We start from the raw sequence: 21,033 nt of genomic DNA, 5'->3' as shown, positions 1-21,033 counted from the left end.
GGCAGAAATAGTGTCAGCTAGTCTTAAAGAACTAGTTACCTTAATATCCAAAATAATCAACACCTCTTCAACAAAGAACACATGTACTTTAATAATAAAAAAATTATATAAAAAAGTAGATTTGTTAGTGTCAATATCTGATGAAGAGAATTTCTGAAAGAGAAAAAAACATCATCAGAAAAGGATAAATCAGTATGTTGTTGGTCATTTGAAACTTCAATAATTAAAAAAGAAGTGAAAAAGACCTAAAAATCGTATTAGAAGGCACAAAGTCAGACATAGCCTTAATCAGAAAAAATATTTCTTATAAATCTTCTAAACATTTCTTGCACTTAAGAATGGAAATGTATAAAGCATAAATACTAATGGAATCTGCATGTAAAAGTATATCATAATAACTTATTACAAACCATAGCTAAAGATAAACATTTATAACATTTAAAATAAATGAACTTAGCTTTGGTAGAACTGAAACTCAGTTAAGCATTTTTCCAGAAGTGGCTTCTGACTCAGGGACAAACGGAGACATCTTGCAATATGTAATAGAAAAAACAACATATAAAACAAAATTGATCAAATTCCTTAAATGACAGTTTCAGGAATGGGAAAAAATGCCAGTGAACAAGCTTCTAGCAACCAGAAGCAATAAATAATGAGACTTAAATAATGTGGAGACAATAGTGACGCCCATATTTTTTAGCGCCAAAAAAGTCGCCCACATTATTTGGCGCCTAAATGCTTTTGGTGCCAAAAATGATGCCACATCCGGAATGCCGACACTTTTGGCACAAAAAAACGTCAAAAAAATGATGCAACGTCCGGCGCCAAAAAAGTCAGCGCCAAGAATGACGCAATAAAATGAAGCATTTTCAGCCCGCGAGCCTAATAGCCCACAGGGAAAAAGTCAAATTTTAAGGTAAGAAAAAAATTGATTAATTCATATGCATTATCCCAAATATGAAACTGACTGTCTAAAATAAGGAATGTTGAACATCCTGAGTCAAGGCAAATAAATGTTTGAACACATATATTAAGAACTTTATATAAAAGTGCCCAACCATAGCTTAGAGTGTCACAGAAAATAAGACTTACTTACCCCAGGACACTCATCTACATGTAGTAGAAAGCCAAACCAGTACTGAAAAGAGAATCAGTAGAGGTAATGGTATATATAAGAGTATATCGTTGATCTGAAAAGGGAGGTAAGAGATGAATCTCTATGACCGATAACAGAGAACCTATGAAAAAGAGCCCGTAGAAGGAGATCATTGAATTCAAATAGGCAATACTCTCCTCACATCCCTCTGACATTCACTGCACGCTGAGAGGAAAACCGGGCTCCAACCTGCTGCGGAGCGCATATCAACGTAGAATCTAGCACAAACTTACTTCACCACCTCCATAGGAGGCAAAGTTTGTAAAACTGATTTGTGGGTGTGGTGAGGGGTGTATTTATAGGCATTTTGAGGTTTGGGAAACTTTGCCCCTCCTGGTAGGAATGTATATCCCATACGTCACTAGCTCATGGACACTTGCTAATTACATGAAAGAAATTCTACAGTTTCGCTCATGTCTTTTCCAACTCAGCATACCTAGGCCTAGATTTGGAGTTAGGCGGTAAAAGGGCTGTTAACGCTCCGCGGGCTTTTTTCTGGCCGCACCATAAAATTAACTCTGGTATCGAGAGTTCAAACAAATGCTGCGTTAGGCTCCAAAAAAGGAGCGTAGATCATTTTTACTGCAAAAGCAACTCTCGATACCAGAGTTGCTTACGGACGCGGCCGGCCTCAAAAACGTGCTCGTGCACGATTCCCCCATAGGAAACAATGGGGCTGTTTGAGCTGAAAAAAAACCTAACACCTGCAAAAAAGCAGCGTTCAGCTCCTAACGCAGCTCCATTGTTTGCTATGGGGAAACACTTCCTACGTCTGCACCTAACACTCTAACATGTACCCCGAGTCTAAACACCCCTAGCCTTACACTTATTAACCCCTAATCTGCCGCCCCCGCTATCGCTGACCCCTGCATATTTTTTTAAACCCCTAATCTGCCGCTCCGTAAACCGCCGCCACCTACGTTATCCCTATGTACCCCTAATCTGCTACCCCTAACACCGCCGACCCCTATATTATATTTATTAACCCCTAACCTGCCCCCCACAACGTCGCCGACACCTGCCTACACTTATTAACCCCTAATCTGCCGAGCGGACCTGAGCGCTACTATAATAAAGTTATTAACCCCTAATCCGCCTCACTAACCCTATCATAAATAGTATTAACCCCTAATCTGCCCTCCCTAACATCGCCGACACATAACTTCAATTATTAACCCCTAATCTTCCGATCGGAGCTCACCGCTATTCTAATAAATGGATTAACCCCTAAAGCTAAGTCTAACCCTAACACTAACACCCCCCTAAGTTAAATATAATATTTATCTAACGAAATAAATTAACTCTTATTAAATAACTTATTCCTATTTAAAGCTAAATACTTACCTGTAAAATAAATCCTAATATAGCTACAATATAAATTATAATTATATTATAGCTATTTTAGGATTAATATTTATTTTACAGGCAACTTTGTAATTATTTTAACCAGGTACAATAGCTATTAAATAGTTAAGAACTATTTAATAGTTACCTAGTTAAAATAATAACAAATTTACCTGTAAAATAAATCCTAACCTAAGTTATAATTAAACCTAACACTACCCTATCAATAAAATAATTAAATAAACTACCTACAATTACCTACAATTAACCTAATACTACACTATCAATAAATTAATTAAACACAATTGCTACAAATAAATACAATTAAATAAACTAGCTAAAGTACAAAAAATAAAAAAGAACTAAGTTACAGAAAATAAAAAAATATTTACAAACATAAGAAAAATATTACAACAATTTTAAACTAATTACACCTACTCTAAGCCCCCTAATAAAATAACAAAGCCCCCCAAAATAAAAAATTCCCTACCCTATTCTAAATTAAAAAAGTTGCCCCAAGAATTTCAGCTCTTTTGCCTGTAAAAAAAAAACATACAATACCCCCCCCCCCCAACATTACAACCCACCACCCACATACCCCTAATCTAACCCAAACCCCCCTTAAATAAACCTAACACTAAGCCCCTGAAGATCTTCCTACCTTGTCTTCACCATCCAGGTATCACCGATCCGTCCTGGCTCCAAGATCTTCATCCAACCCAAGCGGGGGTTGGCGATCCATAATCCGGTCCAGAAGAGGCTCCAAAGTCTTCCTCCTATCCGGCAAGAAGAGGACATCCGGACCGGCAAACATCTTCTCCAAGCGGCATCTTCGATCTTCTTCCATCCGGAGCGAAGCGGCAGGATCCTGAAGACCTCCAGCGCGGAACATCCATCCGGACCGACGACTGAACGACGAATGACTGTTCCTTTAAGGGACGTCATCCAAGATGGCGTCCCTCGAATTCCGATTGGCTGATAGGATTCTATCAGCCAATCGGAATTAAGGTAGGAATTTTCTGATTGGCTGATGGAATCAGCCAATCAGAATCAAGTTCAATCCGATTGGCTGATCCAATCAGCCAATCAGATTGAGCTCGCATTCTATTGGCTGTTCCGATCAGCCAATAGAATGCAAGCTCAATCTGATTGGCTGATTGGATCGGCCAATCGGATTGAACTAGATTCTGATTGGCTGATTCCATCAGCCAATCAGAAAATTCCTACCTTAATTCCGATTGGCTGATAGAATCCTATCAGCCAATCGGAATTCGAGGGACGCCATCTTGGATGACGTCCCTTAAAGGAACAGTCATTCGTCGTTCAGTCGTCGGTCCGGATGGATGTTCCGCGCTGGAGGTCTTCAGGATCCTGCCGCTTCGCTCCGGATGGAAGAAGATCGAAGATGCCGCTTGGAGAAGATGTTTGCCGGTCCGGATGTCCTCTTCTTGCCGGATAGGAGGAAGACTTTGGAGCCTCTTCTGGACCGGATTATGGATCGCCAACCCCGGCTTGGGTTGGATGAAGATCTTGGAGCCAGGACGGATCGGTGATACCTGGATGGTGAAGACAAGGTAGGAAGATCTTCAGGGGCTTAGTGTTAGGTTTATTTAAGGGGGGTTTGGGTTAGATTAGGGGTATGTGGGTGGTGGGTTGTAATGTTGGGGGGGGGGGTATTGTATGTTTTTTTTTACAGGCAAAAGAGCTGAAATTCTTGGGGCATGCCCCGCAAAGGGCCCTGTTCAGGGCTGGTAAGGTAAAAGAGCTTGTAACTTTTTTAATTTAGTATAGGGTAGGGAATTTTTTATTTTGGGGGGCTTTGTTATTTTATTAGGGGGCTTAGAGTAGGTGTAATTAGTTTAAAATTGTTGTAATATTTTTCTTATGTTTGTAAATATTTTTTTATTTTCTGTAACTTAGTTCTTTTTTATTTTTTGTACTTTAGCTAGTTTAGTTAATTGTATTTATTTGTAGGAATTGTGTTTAATTAATTTATTGATAGTGTAGTGTTAGGTTAATTGTAGGTAATTGTAGGTAGTTTATTTAATTATTTTATTGATAGGGTAGTGTTAGGTTTAATTATAACTTAGGTTAGGATTTATTTTACAGGTAAATTTGTTATTATTTTAACTAGGTAACTATTAAATAGTTCTTAACTATTTAATAGCTATTTTACCTGGTTAAAATAATAACAAAGTTGCCTGTAAAATAAATATTAATCCTAAAATAGCTATAATATAATTATAATTTATATTGTAGCTATATTATGATTTATTTTACAGGTAAGTATTTAGCTTTAAATAGGAATAATTTATTTAATAAGAGTTAATTTATTTCGTTAGATAAAAATTATATTTAACTTAGGGGGGTGTTAGTGTTAGGGTTAGACTTAGCTTTAGGGGTTAATACATTTATTAGAATAGCGGTGAGCTCCGGTCGGCAGATTAGGGGTTAATAATTGAAGTTAGGTGTCGGCGATGTTAGGGAGGGCAGATTAGGGGTTAATACTATTTATGATAGGGTTTGTGAGGCGGATTAGGGGTTAATACATTTATTATAGTAGCGCTCAGGTCCGCTCGGCAGATTAGGGGTTAATAAGTGTAGGCAGGTGTCGGCGACGTTGAGGGGGGCAGATTAGGGGTTAATAAATATAATATAGGGGTCGGCGATGTTAGGGCAGCAGATTAGGGGTACATAGGGATAACGTAGGTGGCGGCGATTTGCGGTCGGAAGATTAGGGGTTAATTATTTTAAGTAGCTGGCGGCGACGTTGTGGGGGCAAGTTAGGGGTTAATAAATGTAATACAGGGGTCGGCGGGGTTAGGGGCAGCAGATTAGGGGTACATAAGGATAACGTAGGTGGCGGTCGGCAGATTAGGGGTTAAAAAATTTAATCGAGTGGCGGCGGTGTGGGGGGACCTCGGTTTAGGGGTACATAGGTAGTTTATGGGTGTTAGTGTACTTTAGGGTACAGTAGTTAAGAGCTTTATAAACCGGCGTTAGCCAGAAAGCTCTTAACTCCTGCTATTTTCAGGCGGCTGGAATCTTGTCGTTAGAGCTCTAACGCTCACTTCAGAAACGACTCTAAATACCAGCGTTAGAAAGATCCCATTGAAAATATAGGCTACGCAAATGGCGTAGGGGGATCTGCGGTATGGAAAAGTCGCGGCTGAAAAGTGAGCGTTAGACCCTTTAATCACTGACTCCAAATACCAGCGGGCGGCCAAAACCAGCGTTAGGAGCCTCTAACGCTGGTTTTGACGGCTACCGCCGAACTCCAAATCTAGGCCCTAGTTTTCAATCCGCCACCCTTGAGGTCACGGATGCCATAGAACTCAATGGGAGTCGGAAAACACAGAAAGCTTATGTTCGATGCTGGAAAAGAATGAAGTATATTACATAATAAAAGTAAATTAGAAACTTTATTAAAATTGTATACCCTTTCTAAATCAAAGAATATTATTGCTTCACATTTGGTGCACTAGTAGATATAGGGATAAGAATTAAAAATAAATTACTACTTATGGATTATGCTACAACTTTGTCTCTCATTACAAAGCAAGGGGACAATATTATTTCTACATATTTGGTGTAAAGTTTTGCTCCAAACTTGTTGCACTAATAGATATACAGATAAAAATGAAATATACAATATAATATAGCTAACTTCCTTTTTATTTGTTGAAAAAAATCTATGTGCACCATGTTTAAGCCATGTAATACAGGTCCCACTCTCCACTTCGCGCCATATTTGACTCAACTTGACATAACTTTTCACACCAATTATGACGCAAACTCCTAAATAACCCACACACTAGTGAATTTTTCTACTACTTTTGATTGGAATATGCATAATCACATGATGTATGACATCAGCCAATCTGATTCAAATACACATTATAAACTATCAATGATGAATCAAATTGCTCGATACTTGTGTCGTTGATCACTCATCAGAACTTGTAAGTGCCATTTGTTACATTGTGCATTATACTTTGAAACTATGTATATGTGAAATTAGTATTAAAGTTAAACATTGATGCTGACATTAGGACACACAGTGTAATATTTTAGACAAGGATTTTAAAATTCGAATTGATGTTTGATACAATAGAAACTTAAGCTGATAGCTCAAAGGGATAGCCCATCTAACTTTAAACTGTCATGATTCAGATACAGCATAAATTAAAATCACCTCTTTACTGGCATGCTATTTTCAGTGTATTTCTTCCTTCTCTTGAATTTCTTTTTCAGTAAGAAATTTCATCTTATATGCCAGCCCATTTTATAACACATGTGAAGGGGTGGTTTTTAAAAATAGATTGCAATCAGGAGGGGTTAGACAGGTGCAGAGAGAAACCTGGCCCAGCTCTTAAAGGGACAGGAAAACCCAAAATAGTATTTCATGATATGGATAGAACATACAATTTTAAACAACTTTCCAATTTACTTCTATTATCACATTTGTTTCATTGTCTTGTTATCCTTTGCTGAAGGAACAGTATTGCACTACTGGTAGATAGCTGAACACATCTGTTTAGCCAATCACAAATGTGTGCAGGCACCAATTAGCATCTAGCTCCCACTAGTGTAGGATATGTGCGCATTCTTTTCCAACAAGGGATACCAAGAGAACAAAGCATCTTTGGAAACAGAAGTGAATTTTAAAGTGTTTTTAAATTACATGCTCTATCTGAATCATGCAACTTAAATTTTTACTTTCCTATCCCTTTAAAATATCAATTGATTGCAAATAAATACATATGATACTCTGTTTACATGTTATATTCACAATTATTGCTGCTCAGAATGATAATACATTTACACTATATACATATAGTGGTATAAATAAACACAGAGATATGACAGACAACATTGTTTAGAAAAAAAAAGAAACTTGGGGACATGTTATTAGGCTTGCAAAAGATTTCTGACATAACACATATACAGTATATATATATATATATATATATATATATATATATATATATATATATATATATACACTGTATATACACAAGTATGTGCAAGGATATATGTACAAATTTTAGCATTAATAATAATTTAAAAAATAAATAAAAAATATGACTCCTAGAAATACAAATACACATTCATTTCTGTGAAAGTATCATATAACAAATAAATATAAAAATAACCAAGAGGAGTCTCCGGGATAGAATAAGGGAACACCTTCTTTGTATAGAAAAAGAGAAAGTAGACACACATTTATATAGGCACTTTAAGGAAGTTCACCAGGGTAACACTAGGGATTTAAAATATTGGGGTATTCTTAAAATAAATAATCAATGGAGAGGTGGTAATATTGAAAAAACCCTCCTCATAAGGGAAGCAGAATATATTTACAAATACGACACCTTATACCCAAAAGGATTAAACTCTGAATTAGATCTCTCCCCCTTTCTATTTGAAGGATAAAAGAATCTTTTGGGTTATCCTATTAAAACACTATACGGTTTTAAGTTTTATTATTCACTTTTAAGATTAAACACCACAATGCACTTTACTATGGGACGTAAGTTATTTAATCTGTTAGCATACTCTATGGTATACACATTATTTTGAGTTTGTTAGATAAATATTAGTTATGTGATCCAATCTGTAATTAACATATCACGTTTAATGATTAAAATATTGACTATACACATTAAATTTTTGGCTCTGGAGATATAATTTAGAAATATAATTTAAAATAATTAAGGTCCACAACTGAAAGTACCTTTTTATGAGTAAGATTGTTCAATTTCATTCAAGGATAAGAAGAGAGAAATACCACCTTAAAAAAGAAACTGTTATTAAAGCCAAATACCACCTTAAGTTAATTTGTCAATTTGCCAATCAAAACCACCACCAATCAGACTTAAAGTTATCCCTTTAAATAAGGTCACTCACACTTGCCACCACTATCTTGATAAAGCCCATAGGAGGGCGAAACGAGTTGTATGTGTTGGCAGTGTTGTTGTTATCACCTTTTTGACAACTAATCATATCTTTGGAATCTCATTTAATAACCCGGGTTATACTTTTGGGACATTTCCTTTCTCAAAAGGAGCAAAGCCTCTGTGTTTGGGAATACAGTTTTGGATATCTATTACATCACCCTGTTATCAAGTCCCCTGCGTGCTATTAGCACTAAGTGCAGGGCTCATCAAAGAAGACCGGGATCACAGCGCATAGAAGTGAGCGCAGGAATCGGCCTCTTCCTCTAGCCGGAACACCTTTCTGTGACGTCAGACGCCAAAAGTTGCAGTCAGCCCCGCTCGAGGTGAGGACCGGGCGAGGGGAAAATCACCTTACGAATCAATATCTGGTAAAGTACACGGCTTAATGGTTTTGGCTTAAAGATATTTTACACAGTAAGGGAGCTTTGGATTTCGAATGTACTTTTTCTAGACACTATATTTGGCAGCTACGGCTTTACTCTTTTTGGCAGCTTGGTGGTATTTTTAAATAACGGAACGCTAACTACCGATTCAGTTTTATATGGAGAAAAGACATTAACATTTGTACTAATCGCAACGAACTACATAAGTACTGCTGATTACTAATGCTTGTTTTTTAGACCTGTGGACGTTTTATCAGTCATATTAGACCTTTTAGGATTATAGCTTTTATTTAAGTCTGGGGAGACGTCCCTTTATATATGTACTACTGTTTACTCTTTTGTTTTTATTAAATTTGTTTTAGTGTTGATACCTTTGGCTTTGAGCGCCTCCCTTATTACTATTTTATCTTTCACTTTATTTTAGACAACTGCAGGGATTTTGTCTTCTAAGGGGGTGTATGGTTATCAGTTTGGCCTAGCACACCTTTCTACCTCTCTTTTCTAATAGTTGACGCTTTGATAAATAGCCCCCAAAGTGTTTTTGTGATTTCAGTTTTTGCATTGCTTTTTTGGGACAGAGTTCCCAAATCCGGGACTATCACTGAAAATTCAAGATAAATGGTGCAGCAGCAAAACTTTGTTTCATATGAATCTTTCGCAATGAATATTGTTAAATATTTGTTTCTCTTTTCAGTATATGTTTACTTAAAATGAAACAAATACTGAATATTCAGGAAACATTGACAGTTGTTTTTGTTAAAAAAATGAAATGTTCCATTGCTACAGGTTAAAAAGTTCACCTGTAGCCTTATACTTACCTCTAGTGAGCTGCACTAATCACGCCCCTTCTTCACAGAGCCCTGGCCCGTGCTAATAGGAGGCTTAGCATGGCAGATCCCAGAGCCTGCTCTAAAGGACCTTCTCCTTTTACAGGCTCTGGGATCTGCCATGCTAAGCCTCCTATTAACACGGGCCGGGGCTCTGTGAAGAAGGGTCGTGATTAGTGCGACTCTATAGTCCACAAGAGGTAAGAATTTAACTCTTAAAAGCTAATTTAAAGGATTAAAATGAATACTCATGAATTTCATCAGTATTTATGTTTTCTTAAAATTAATTAGTGCATTAGTTCGCTTATTTATTTCTTGAAAACAAAATGAATATCTGCGTTTTTGTTATGAATGCATATATATATATATATATATATATATATATGTATTTATACAAAAGTTCATAGAGGATTTGCGCTCTCAACAAAGATGTAATATGCCATGGTGTCAGGAACAAAGTAAGTCAAAATACAAGCTGAAGAACCGCACTCACTGGACTTTCAACCAACAATAATTTATTGTGACATTTCGGGTAGCCAACTGTCCCCTTCCTCAGACCTGAGAAAGTGGACAGTTCTGCCATCAATTTTGACCAAATTTCCTGTGCCTTTGTAGCTCATACATCCCCAAAACATCAGCGATCCACCACTGTATTTCACAGTAGGAATGGTGTACCACTTATTTATTATTAGTATTATTACTTTTAGTATTATTACTTATAATTGCATATTAGCGCCAACTCTTTTCTTTGTTCCCATTTGATTTTATTCTAAGGGAGGTGAGGTTTCTCTTTGCTCTTTGGAGTAGGGCTGCTTTTTAGTGCAAGATTTATTATTACCATTTTGGGTGTAACTATCAAGTACCCCTGTATTTTTAGCGCTAGTGGGGCTTGCCAGAGATTCATTCTACTTGTTTGCTTTGATACCAGTTGTGCTCATAAGTTTACATACCCTGGCAGAATTTATGATTTCTTGGCCATTTTTCAGAGAATATGAATAATAACACAAAAACTTTTCTTTCACTCATGGTTAGTGTTTGACTTCAGTTCAGATAGTGAGGAGGTGCCGAGAAGAGAAGTTGCTGTAACAGTTAGCTGCCGTTAGCCTGTTGTGGCTTGTTTCCCTTATATCCCAGTGCTGTAAGCTCTGAGATTAAGACCGGGACAGCTTCATAAAGCGATTTGTGCCGCCAGGGACACTGACAAGCTGAATATTTCAGATCCTAAGACTTCACTATCTATACCCAGGGAATCGGTGGACCAATACAGTGCCTGTACTTACCTCATATGGATTGAGGGTAGCTGAAACAAGTGCACATCCAGTGGGGTGTGAAGGAGTCACCATCCGGTGTGGGCATCCTGTGGATCACATTTTGCCTTGATTCTCCAATCATTCTCCACGCATATTATTATTATTATTATTATTTTTCTTATGTACTTTTTTATTAACTTTTTATTAACTTTTTTATGTACTTTTATCCAATTATTCTATGAATTTGTCTAGGGGTGGAGTATGTTTTATATGTAGTGTACCTATTCCTGATATTGTCATACTCATGGTTCAGTACATTAATTGATGTATCTGCAGAGCATCATTCCACTTACTTATTATTAATATGGCTACGTTTATTGTTTCTCTAGAGCTCAATTCAAAATACCGCTGTAGAAAATAGAACCTTTTAATACCTAATGTAAACTATTATTATTTGTATTAGTATAAGTATTATTAATTATATACCACACAACTACATGAAGAACTCAACTACCATCAGCTTAGTGCACCCTTCACTTAGCACACCGTCAGCTTGGTGCTCAAGTGACAATATATAATATAATAACATACAGTATATAAATAAACATACAGTCGAAGACTCAACTCTCACATATCAACTGCACACCTCTCGGGGGGACCTTTTCAACATGCACTCTAGCAATCTCTTACTAAAGACTTCTACCACGCTGTTAGCAAACAGCTTAATATATGTAGTATCAGACCCAAGGGGTATTAAAATATAACAAGTTGAATTTAATCACAATTCATCTCTAAAATCAAACAATAAAATGTTACAAATCAAATTGATCAATACACATAAAATGACAGTTAAAACAAATGTAGCAAATATAAAAAAAACTATTTGCATAAACCAATTTATGCAGTAGGTGAAAGAAAGTCTGCAATACATCGTTATGGATTACATACAACGAACTGGATCGATGGGTTGGATTGCTGCAAATAGAGCAGAGAAGTCCTTTACAAGACGAGAAAGTTCAACAATAATCATGTACTTACACCAGTAGTGTGATTGTCGTCCTATTTTAATCCTTCTCAGGTAGAACTTTCTTTTATGTTGACTACTGCTGAACAATTTTAAAGCACCAACGTGCACTGGTCGCCGTTCTCACCAAACTATAAAAGCCTTGTGCAGACAATTTTAGGAGCAACGCGTTTGGGCATCAGTCTGCCTTTCTCAAGCTCTACTGATTGGCGTGCCTGCAATCTATTTATTCCCACCCTTTAAAGAGATACATTTAAAGAGACATAACAATAGTAGGTAACAGAATGTAGTTACGCCATATCTTAAGATGAACAATGACCTCTATACTCCTTATACATACATTTTACAGGAAAAAAAATGGAATGTTTATACATATATTTGAAAAAACATCAACTGTACAAATATTCCAATACACACTATAAATGTGTTGGACATGTAATTTTACCAACATTAACAATGCTATCATACACATACTGTAGATTTCCATCACAGCTATTATAAAAGTTTTGCAAAAGTCATACAGAATTATAACACAATTTTTAAATTGCTGCATAACTTGGTTTATGCAAATTGTAAGAGATTGCTAGAGTGCATGTTTTCCAGCTGTATTTTATTAAGGATTCCTTATTTTTCTTCTACTGCATTATATTTAGTTTCTTAGTCTACTCGCTATCACCGCTGTATTTTTGGCTCTTTACAACATACAAATATCCATGGAGCAAGAAAGGAACTCTTCGGTATTAAAGGGACACTCAAGTCAAAATAAAACTTTCATTGTTCAGATAGAGAATGCGATTTTAAACAACTTTCCAATTTACCTCCATTAACAAAATGTAGACAATATTTTTATGTTCACACTTTTTGAGTCACCAACTCCTACTAAGCATGTGCAAGATTTTACAGAATATACATATATGCATTTGTCATTTGGTGATGGCTGTCACATGATACAGGGGGAGTGGAAAATTTGCCAGAACCCCCCCCCCCAAAAAAAAAAAAACCCTGCTACTCACTTGAAGTTCAGACTTAGGGGTAGAGTTCTAAAGCAGTGGATGCTGCAATCTACCACCATAGTTTCAGGTTCTCATGAAACTGAAGTTAAGAAGCAGCGGACATAAGACTCATCCGTTACCTCTGAGGTGGTGGTAAGCAATCAACCCAATATATATCCTATCTCACACCTCCGTATCTGCTCTGCCAGTACTATAACTTCCACAGCTACATCAACGCACAACTGCACATGTGTGCCTGGATTTATGGAAGCCCAGACTGGAAAAAGGAAAAATTCAAATTGAAACATTTATAAATGATACATATACAAAGTTAAAGTGAATGTAAACTTTCATGAATTAGTGCTCCATTTTTAAAAACACTTTTAAAAACAGGGAAACTTTCATTCATGAAAGTTTACATTGCAGCGTATTTTTACAAATACTTACCTTTCTCTTCAGCAAAGCCAGATTGAGATCTCATCCTTTTGGCTGATTGGAATAGCCAATAGGATGAGAGCTGCTCAAATCCTATGGGCTAATTGGAACAGCCAATAGGATTTTAGCAGCTCTAATTCTATTGGTTGATTGGAACCTTTCAGCCAATAGGAATGCAAGGGACGCCATCTTGGATGACATCACTTGCATTGAAGTTCCTGTTTACGGCGGCAACCGTATTAAGAGGAGCTCCACGCCGGATGTCTTCAGGATGGACCTTTTCCGCGCTGGATGGATGAATATATAAGATGCCGTCTTGATGAAGACTTCTTCCTGCCTGGATGGATCCTTCAAGCGGGACTTCAATAACTATAAGTGGATCATTGGGGGTTAGTGTTAGGTTTATTTAAGTTTTTTTGGGTGGGTTTAATTTTTAGATTAGGGTCTGGGCAGGTAAAATAGCTAAATGTCCATAGAAATGCCCATTTCAGGGCAATGGAAAGCTTAGGTAATTTTTTTTTGGGGGGGGTTGGTTATTTGGGTGGTGGGTTTTACTGTTGGGGGGAGTTTGTATTTTTTTTTACAGGTAAAAGAGCTGATTTCTCTCGGGCAATGCCCCACAAAAGGCCCTATAGTAGATTTAAATAATTTGAGTAGGGTTAGGGTTTTTTAATATGTAATTTAGTTAATTTAATTGGTAGTTTTATTTAATTGTAGTATAATAGTTAGGGTAGGTTAATTAATTAGTTTAAATTAGTTTATTTTAATTCTACAGGTAAGTTTAAATTTATTTTAAGATAGGGATGTTGTAATTTTAATTCAAAGTTAGCGGCTTGTTAGGTTTAGGGGTTAATAGGTTTAGTTAGTGATAGTGATGTGGGAGGCCAGAGGTTTAGGGGTTAATACATTTATTTTGGTTGCAGCGGGATCCGGGAGCAGCGAGATAGGGTTAATAACTTTATTTAAGTTGTGGCGGGGTCTTGGAGCTGCGGGATAGGGGTTAAACATTTTAGTATAGTGGCAGCATTTAGTGACAGGATATAAATAAAGTTGGTAAAAAGCTGAATAGAAGCAAGATCGATGACTGCTAGTTAACAACAGTCCGATGCTCATCACCCCGTACTTGGTGCATGTCTTATTGCCGGCTTATTGCAGCCGCGATGTTAGGCGAGCGTATTGGTGCCGGCGAATGCAGCATAGTTGAGGCTTTGATAAATATCCCCCCAAGTGTGTATTTAACCCTTTGGGCACTAATGTATCCAATGTAAAAAAAAACACCTGAATTATTTCTGTAATAATAGCTCAGCTTTATTACCACCCTTTTTCATTACTGGTAGGTGATCTATTATAATATAATCTGCTACAGTGTGTCTTGCATCAACCAAATGCCTAGCAATCCACTGCTCAGAACTACCTGTACTTAATGCTTCCCTTATGGCAGCCCTATTATTTGCCACCCCAGTTCTTAAATCGTCATTGGTTTTGCATACAGTGTAACAAATTCACTGACGGCTAGATTTAGAGTTGGGCGGTAGCCGTCAAAACCAGCGTTAGAGGCTCCTAACGCTGGTTTTTACCGCCCTCTGGTATTTGGAGTCAGTCAGGAAAGGGTCTAACGCTCACTTTCCAGCCGCAGACTTTTCCATACCGCAGATACCCCTACGCCATTTGCGTATCCTATCTTTTCAATGGGATCTTTCTAACGCCGGTATTTAGAGTCGTGGCTGAAGTGAGCGTTAGAAAAAAGTCAGTAGTTAAGAGCTTTCTGGGCTAACGCCGGTTTATAAAGCTCTTAACTACTGTGCTCTAAAGTACACTAACACCCATAAACTACCTATGTACCCCTAAACCGAGGTCCCCCCACATCGCCGCCACTCTATTAAAATTTTTTAACCCCTAATCTGCCGCTCCGTACACCACCGCCAGCTACATTATACCTATGTACACCTAATCTGCTTCCCCTAACACCGCCGAACCCTATATTATATTTATTAACCCCTAATCTGCCGCCCCCAATGTTGCCGCCACCTACCTACAATTATTAACCCCTAATCTGCCGACCGGAGCTCACCACTACTATAATAATCCACCTCACTCCTGTCTCAATAACCCTATAATAAATAGTATTAACCCCTAATCTGCCCTCCCTAATATCGCCAACACCTAACTTCAAGTATTAACCCCTAATCTGCTGACCGGAGCTCACTGCTACTATAATACATTTATTAACCCCTAAAGCTAAGTCTAACCTTAACCCTAACACCCCCTAAATTAAATATAATTTAAATCTAACGAAATAAATTAACTCTTATTAAATAAATTATTCCTATTTAAAGCTAAATACTTACCTGTAAAATAAACCCTAATATAGCTACAATATAACGAATAATTATATTGTAGCTATTTTAGGGTTTATATTTATTTTACAGGCAACTTTGTATTTATTTTAAGCAGGTACAATAGCTATTAAATAGTTAATAACTATTTAATAGTTACCTAGTTAAAATAATTACAAATTACCTGTAAAATAAATCATAACCTAAGTTACAATTAAACCTAACATTACACTATCAATAAATTAATTAAATACAATACCTACAAATAAATACAATGAAATAAACTAAAGTACAAAAAATAAAAAAAGAACTAAGTTACAAAAAATAAACAAATATTTACAAACATTAGAAAAATATTACAACAATTTTAAACTAATTACACCTTCTCTAAGCCCCCTAATAAAATAACAAAGCCCCCCAAAATAAAAAAATGCCCTACCCTATTCTAAAATTAAAATAGAAAAGCTCTTTTACCTTACCAGCCCTGAAAAGGGCCATGTGTGGGGCATGTCCCAAAGAATTCAGCTCTTTTGCCTGTAAAAAAAAAAACCATACAATACCCCCCCCAACATTACAACCCACCACCCACATACCACTAATCTAACCCAAACCCCCCTTAAATAAACCTAACACTAAGCCCCTGAAGATTTCCCTACCTTGTCTTCACCACACCGGGTCCCGATCTGTCCAGAAGAACCTCCGAAATATTCATCCAAGCCCAAGCAGGGGCTGAAGAGTGACGTCCATCCTCCGGCTGAAGTCTGGATCCAAGCGGCAAATGAAGAAGTCCATCTTCGGGAAGAAATCTTCATCTTATCCCAGCAGAAGAGGACATCCGGACCGGCAAACATCTTCCTCCAAGCCACATCTTCTATGTTGTTCCATCGGATGACGAGCGGCTGATCTTGAAGACCTCCGGCGCGGATCCATCCTCTTCGTTCGACGTCCAACTGAAGAATGACGGTTCCTTTAAGGGACGTTATCCAAGATGGGTCCCTCGAATTCCGATTGGCTGATAGGATTCTATCAGCCAATCGGAATTAAGGTAGGAAAATTCTGATTGGCTGATGGAATCAGCCAATCAGATTCAAGTTCAATCCGATTGGCTGATCCAATCAGCCAATCAGATTGAGCTCGCATTCTATTGGCTGTTCCGATCAGCCAATAGAATGCAAGCTCAATCTGATTGGCTGATCCAATCAGCCAATCGGATTGAACTTGAATCTGATTGGCTGATTCCATCAGCCAATCAGAATCCTATCAGCCAATCGGAATTCGAGGGACGCCATCTTGGATGACGTCCCTTAAAGGAACCTTCATTCTTCAGTTGGACGTCGAACGAAGAGGATGGATCCGCGCCGGAGGTCTTCAAGATCAGCCGCTCATCATCCGATGGAACAACATAGAAGATGCGGCTTGGATGAAGATGTTTGCTGGTCCGGATGTCCTCTTCTGCCCGGATAGGATGAAGATTTCTTCCCGAAGATGGACTTCTTCATTTGCCGCTTGGATCCAGACTTCAGCCGGAGGATGGACGTCACTCTTCAGCCCCTGCTTGGGCTTGGATGAAGACATCGGAGGCTCTTCTGGACAGATCGGGACCCGGTGTGGTGAAGACAAGGTAGGGAGATCTTCAGGGGCTTAGTGTTAGGTTTATTTAAGGGGGGTTTGGGTTAGATTAGGGGTATGTGGGTGGTGGGTTGTAATGTTGGGGGGCTATTGTATGTTTTTTTTTACAGGCAAAAGAGCTGAATTCTTTGGGGCATGCCCCGCAAAGGGCCCTTTTCAGGGCTGGTAAGGTAATAAAGCTTTGAACTTTTTTAATTTAGAATAGGGTAGGGCATTTTTTTATTTTGGGGGTCTTTGTTATTTTATTAGGGGGCTTAGAGTAGGTGTAATTAGTTTAAAATTGTTGTAATATTTTTCTAATGTTTGTAAAAAACAATTATTTTTTGTAACTTAGTTCTTTTTTATTTTTTGTACTTTAGTTATTTTATTTAATTGTATTTATTTGTAGGTATTTGTATTTAATTTATTTATTGATAGTGTAGTGTTAGGTTTAATTGTAACTTAGGTTAGTATTTATTTTATAGGTAATTTTGTAATTATTTTAACTAGGTAACTATTAAATAGTTATTAACTATTTAATAGCTATTGTACCTGGTTAATATAATTACAAAGTTGCCTGTAAAATAAATATTAATCCTAAAATAGCTACAATATAATTATAATTTATATTGTAGCTATATTAGGGTTTATTTTACAGGTAAGTATTTAGCTTTAAATAGGAATAATTTATTTAATAATAGTTAATTTATTTCGTTAAATTTAAATTATATTTAACTTAGGGGGGTGTTAGTGTTAGGGTTAGACTTAGCTTTAGGGGTTAATACATTTATTATAGTAGCGGTGAGATTGGGTCGGCAGATTAGGGGTTAATTATTGTAGGTAGGTGGAGGCAACGTTGTGGGGGGCAGATTAGGGGTTAATAAATATAATATAGGGGTCGGCGGTGTTAGGGGCAGCAGATTAGGGGTACATAGGTATAATGTAGGTTGCGGTGGCATACGGAGCGGCAGATTAGGGGTTAATAATAACAATATTTACAAACATTAGAAAAATATTACAACAATTTAAACTAATTACACCTACTCTAAGCCCCCTAATAAAATAACAAAGCCCCCCAAAATAAAAAAATGCCCTACCCTATTCTAAAATTAAAATAGAAAAGCTCTTTTACCTTACCAGCCCTGAAAAGGGCCATTTGCGGGGCATGCCCCAAAGAATTCAGCTCTTTTGCCTGTAAAAAAGAAAACATACAATACCCCCCCAACATTACAACCCACCACCCACATACCCCTAATCTAACCCAAACCCCCTTAAATAAACCTAACACTAAGCCCCTGAAGATCTCCCTACCTTGTCTTCACCACACCGGGTCCCGATCTGTCCAGAAGAACCTCCGAAATCTTCATCCAAGCCCAAGCAGGGGCTGAAGAGTGACGTCCATCCTCCGGCTGAAGTCTGGATCCAAGCGGCAAATGAAGAAGTCCATCTTCGGGAAGAAATCTTCATCCTATCCGTGCAGAAGAGAACATCCGGACCGGCAAACATCTTCATCCAAGCCACATCTTCTATGTTGTTCCATCGGATGACGAGCGGCTGATCTTGAAGACCTCCGGCGCGGATCCATCCTCTTCGTTCGACGTCCAACTGAAGAATGACAGTTCCTTTAAGGGACGTCATCCAAGATGGCATCCCTCAAATTCCGATTGGCTGATAGGATTCTATCAGCCAATCAGAATTAAGGTAGGAAAATTCTGATTGGCTGATGGATTCAAGTTCAATCCGATTGGCTGATTGGATCAGCCAATCAGATTGAGCTTGCATTCTATTGGCTGTTCCGATCAGCCAATAGAATGCGAGCTCAATCTGATTGGCTGATCCAATCAGCCAATCGGATTGAACTTGAATCTGATTGGCTGATTCCATCAGCCAATCAGAATTTTCCTACCTTAATTCCGATTGGCTGATAGAATCCTGTAATTGTTTTAAAAAAGCCAACAAACCTTCCTAATGTGATATATATATATATACATACACTGGTATATTAAGTGGCTTTGCATGAAATTATCAATGATATCACTGATGACATAACACATTTTAATGACATCATCAATTACATCACCTATGATATATAATGTAATCTGCACCATCTAAACTCACTCTCCTTTACAGAAGACACTGGTCACCTTTTCATTCTCCCTCTCCCTCATGTGCAACTACTTTCTCACCCTTCCATCTATGAATACAATCTCCTCCTCACAATCTCACCTTCATTTTCACCGCACACAAATGTTTCTTCTCTTACATCCACACACCTGTTTCATTCTTTTGATAATGTGCTGAAGAAGCACTCTACTGAGCATTTCAAGTGGTTACATAACTGCACAACTGTGCTACTGCAGGACCAAAACTAATTTGAATAAAATAACTGCAAAATAATACAGGTGATAGTCTTCTAACTATCTAAGGATATTAGATCAAGTCAAAAGCTGTTAGTATGCTAAGTTGCATGCAAATACATTAAGCCATGTCATCTGTAGTACTGGCCACAAATCCCCATTTATAAGTCAGTGGAATTTTTCTAAAAAAAGGAACCATCACATTTTTCTACATAAAATAACTTTAAAATGACGACCAATTTAATTGAAATTTGGCTGCTTTGTAGTTACTTGAAATTTAGAAGCTTTATTCACACTTAAACTATATACACTCGTGCACACACAAACACACATAAAAGTCTCGATTTTATAAAAATAAGAGCCAAAAAAATTAATGAATTTAAAAAAAAATTGGGTAAAGGGTAAAGGTTGCAGGTGTAACAAACCCTTAAAGTCCGCTACTGCTGGGGAAGCCTAGGATGTGAGGAGTGCACTGGATAGTAGCGGGTGGGGCCCAGGATGTACATAGGGGTGCATAGTAGTGGTGTGACCTAATTTTTGCTGCCGGGTCTCTTTGCGCTATCCACATCCCTTACAGAAAAGCAACCACATTCCTCATCACGCAGGAGCAACAATAGCTCATCATCTCTTATTAACAAGTGACCAACATTATGCCATCTCACCTCCTAGCAACTGTTAACCTCACTCCTTCACTTTCCAAAACTCTTTGTATTCTGTTGTTAATCAATTACCCATAACACTATATTAAATATACTAATATACTTTACTATGTGATTATAGAAAATTATTACAATAATTTCATATTTATTAGATCATTTAGTTATACCTTATAGCAGTATTACCACTTCAGTAGTTGTGTGCATAAATTACATTTTGTATTTATTAGCTAAAGAGTTGTATTGCTGTCCCTTTGATTTAATTTTGTGTACCTTTTCAAAAGCACAGGGCTCTCATGTGCATATGCTTGCATTATATATATAGTCAGTTTATAGTTATTAAATATTGTAAGGTATTTAGATAGTAATACCTCCATAAATGTATAGTAGTTGTATATATTGATCTGCTACCATATTTCTAAAAAAAAGCTATATATATATATATATATATATATATATATATATATATATATATATATCAATGTAAATATTTGCATAGGAAATTAGTACATCTAGGCAAGTATCCCCGCTTGCTTTTCCCCAGAAATTCTTAATATACAATGTTTCTAATGCACAAGAGAATTGTGGGTAAGATATGCAAATTAGATATGCAAATTCTCAGTTTTTTTGCTGTTTAAAAGGATCGCTGTGTCAAAACAGTATTTTTGAAGCAAAAAAACTGAGAATTTGCATATCTAATTTGCA

The sequence above is a fragment of the Bombina bombina genome, chromosome 2 (assembly GCF_027579735.1).
Source record: "Bombina bombina isolate aBomBom1 chromosome 2, aBomBom1.pri, whole genome shotgun sequence".
Classification (NCBI taxonomy): Eukaryota; Metazoa; Chordata; class Amphibia; order Anura; family Bombinatoridae; genus Bombina; species Bombina bombina.
Note: the sequence above shows the minus strand (reverse complement) of the source record.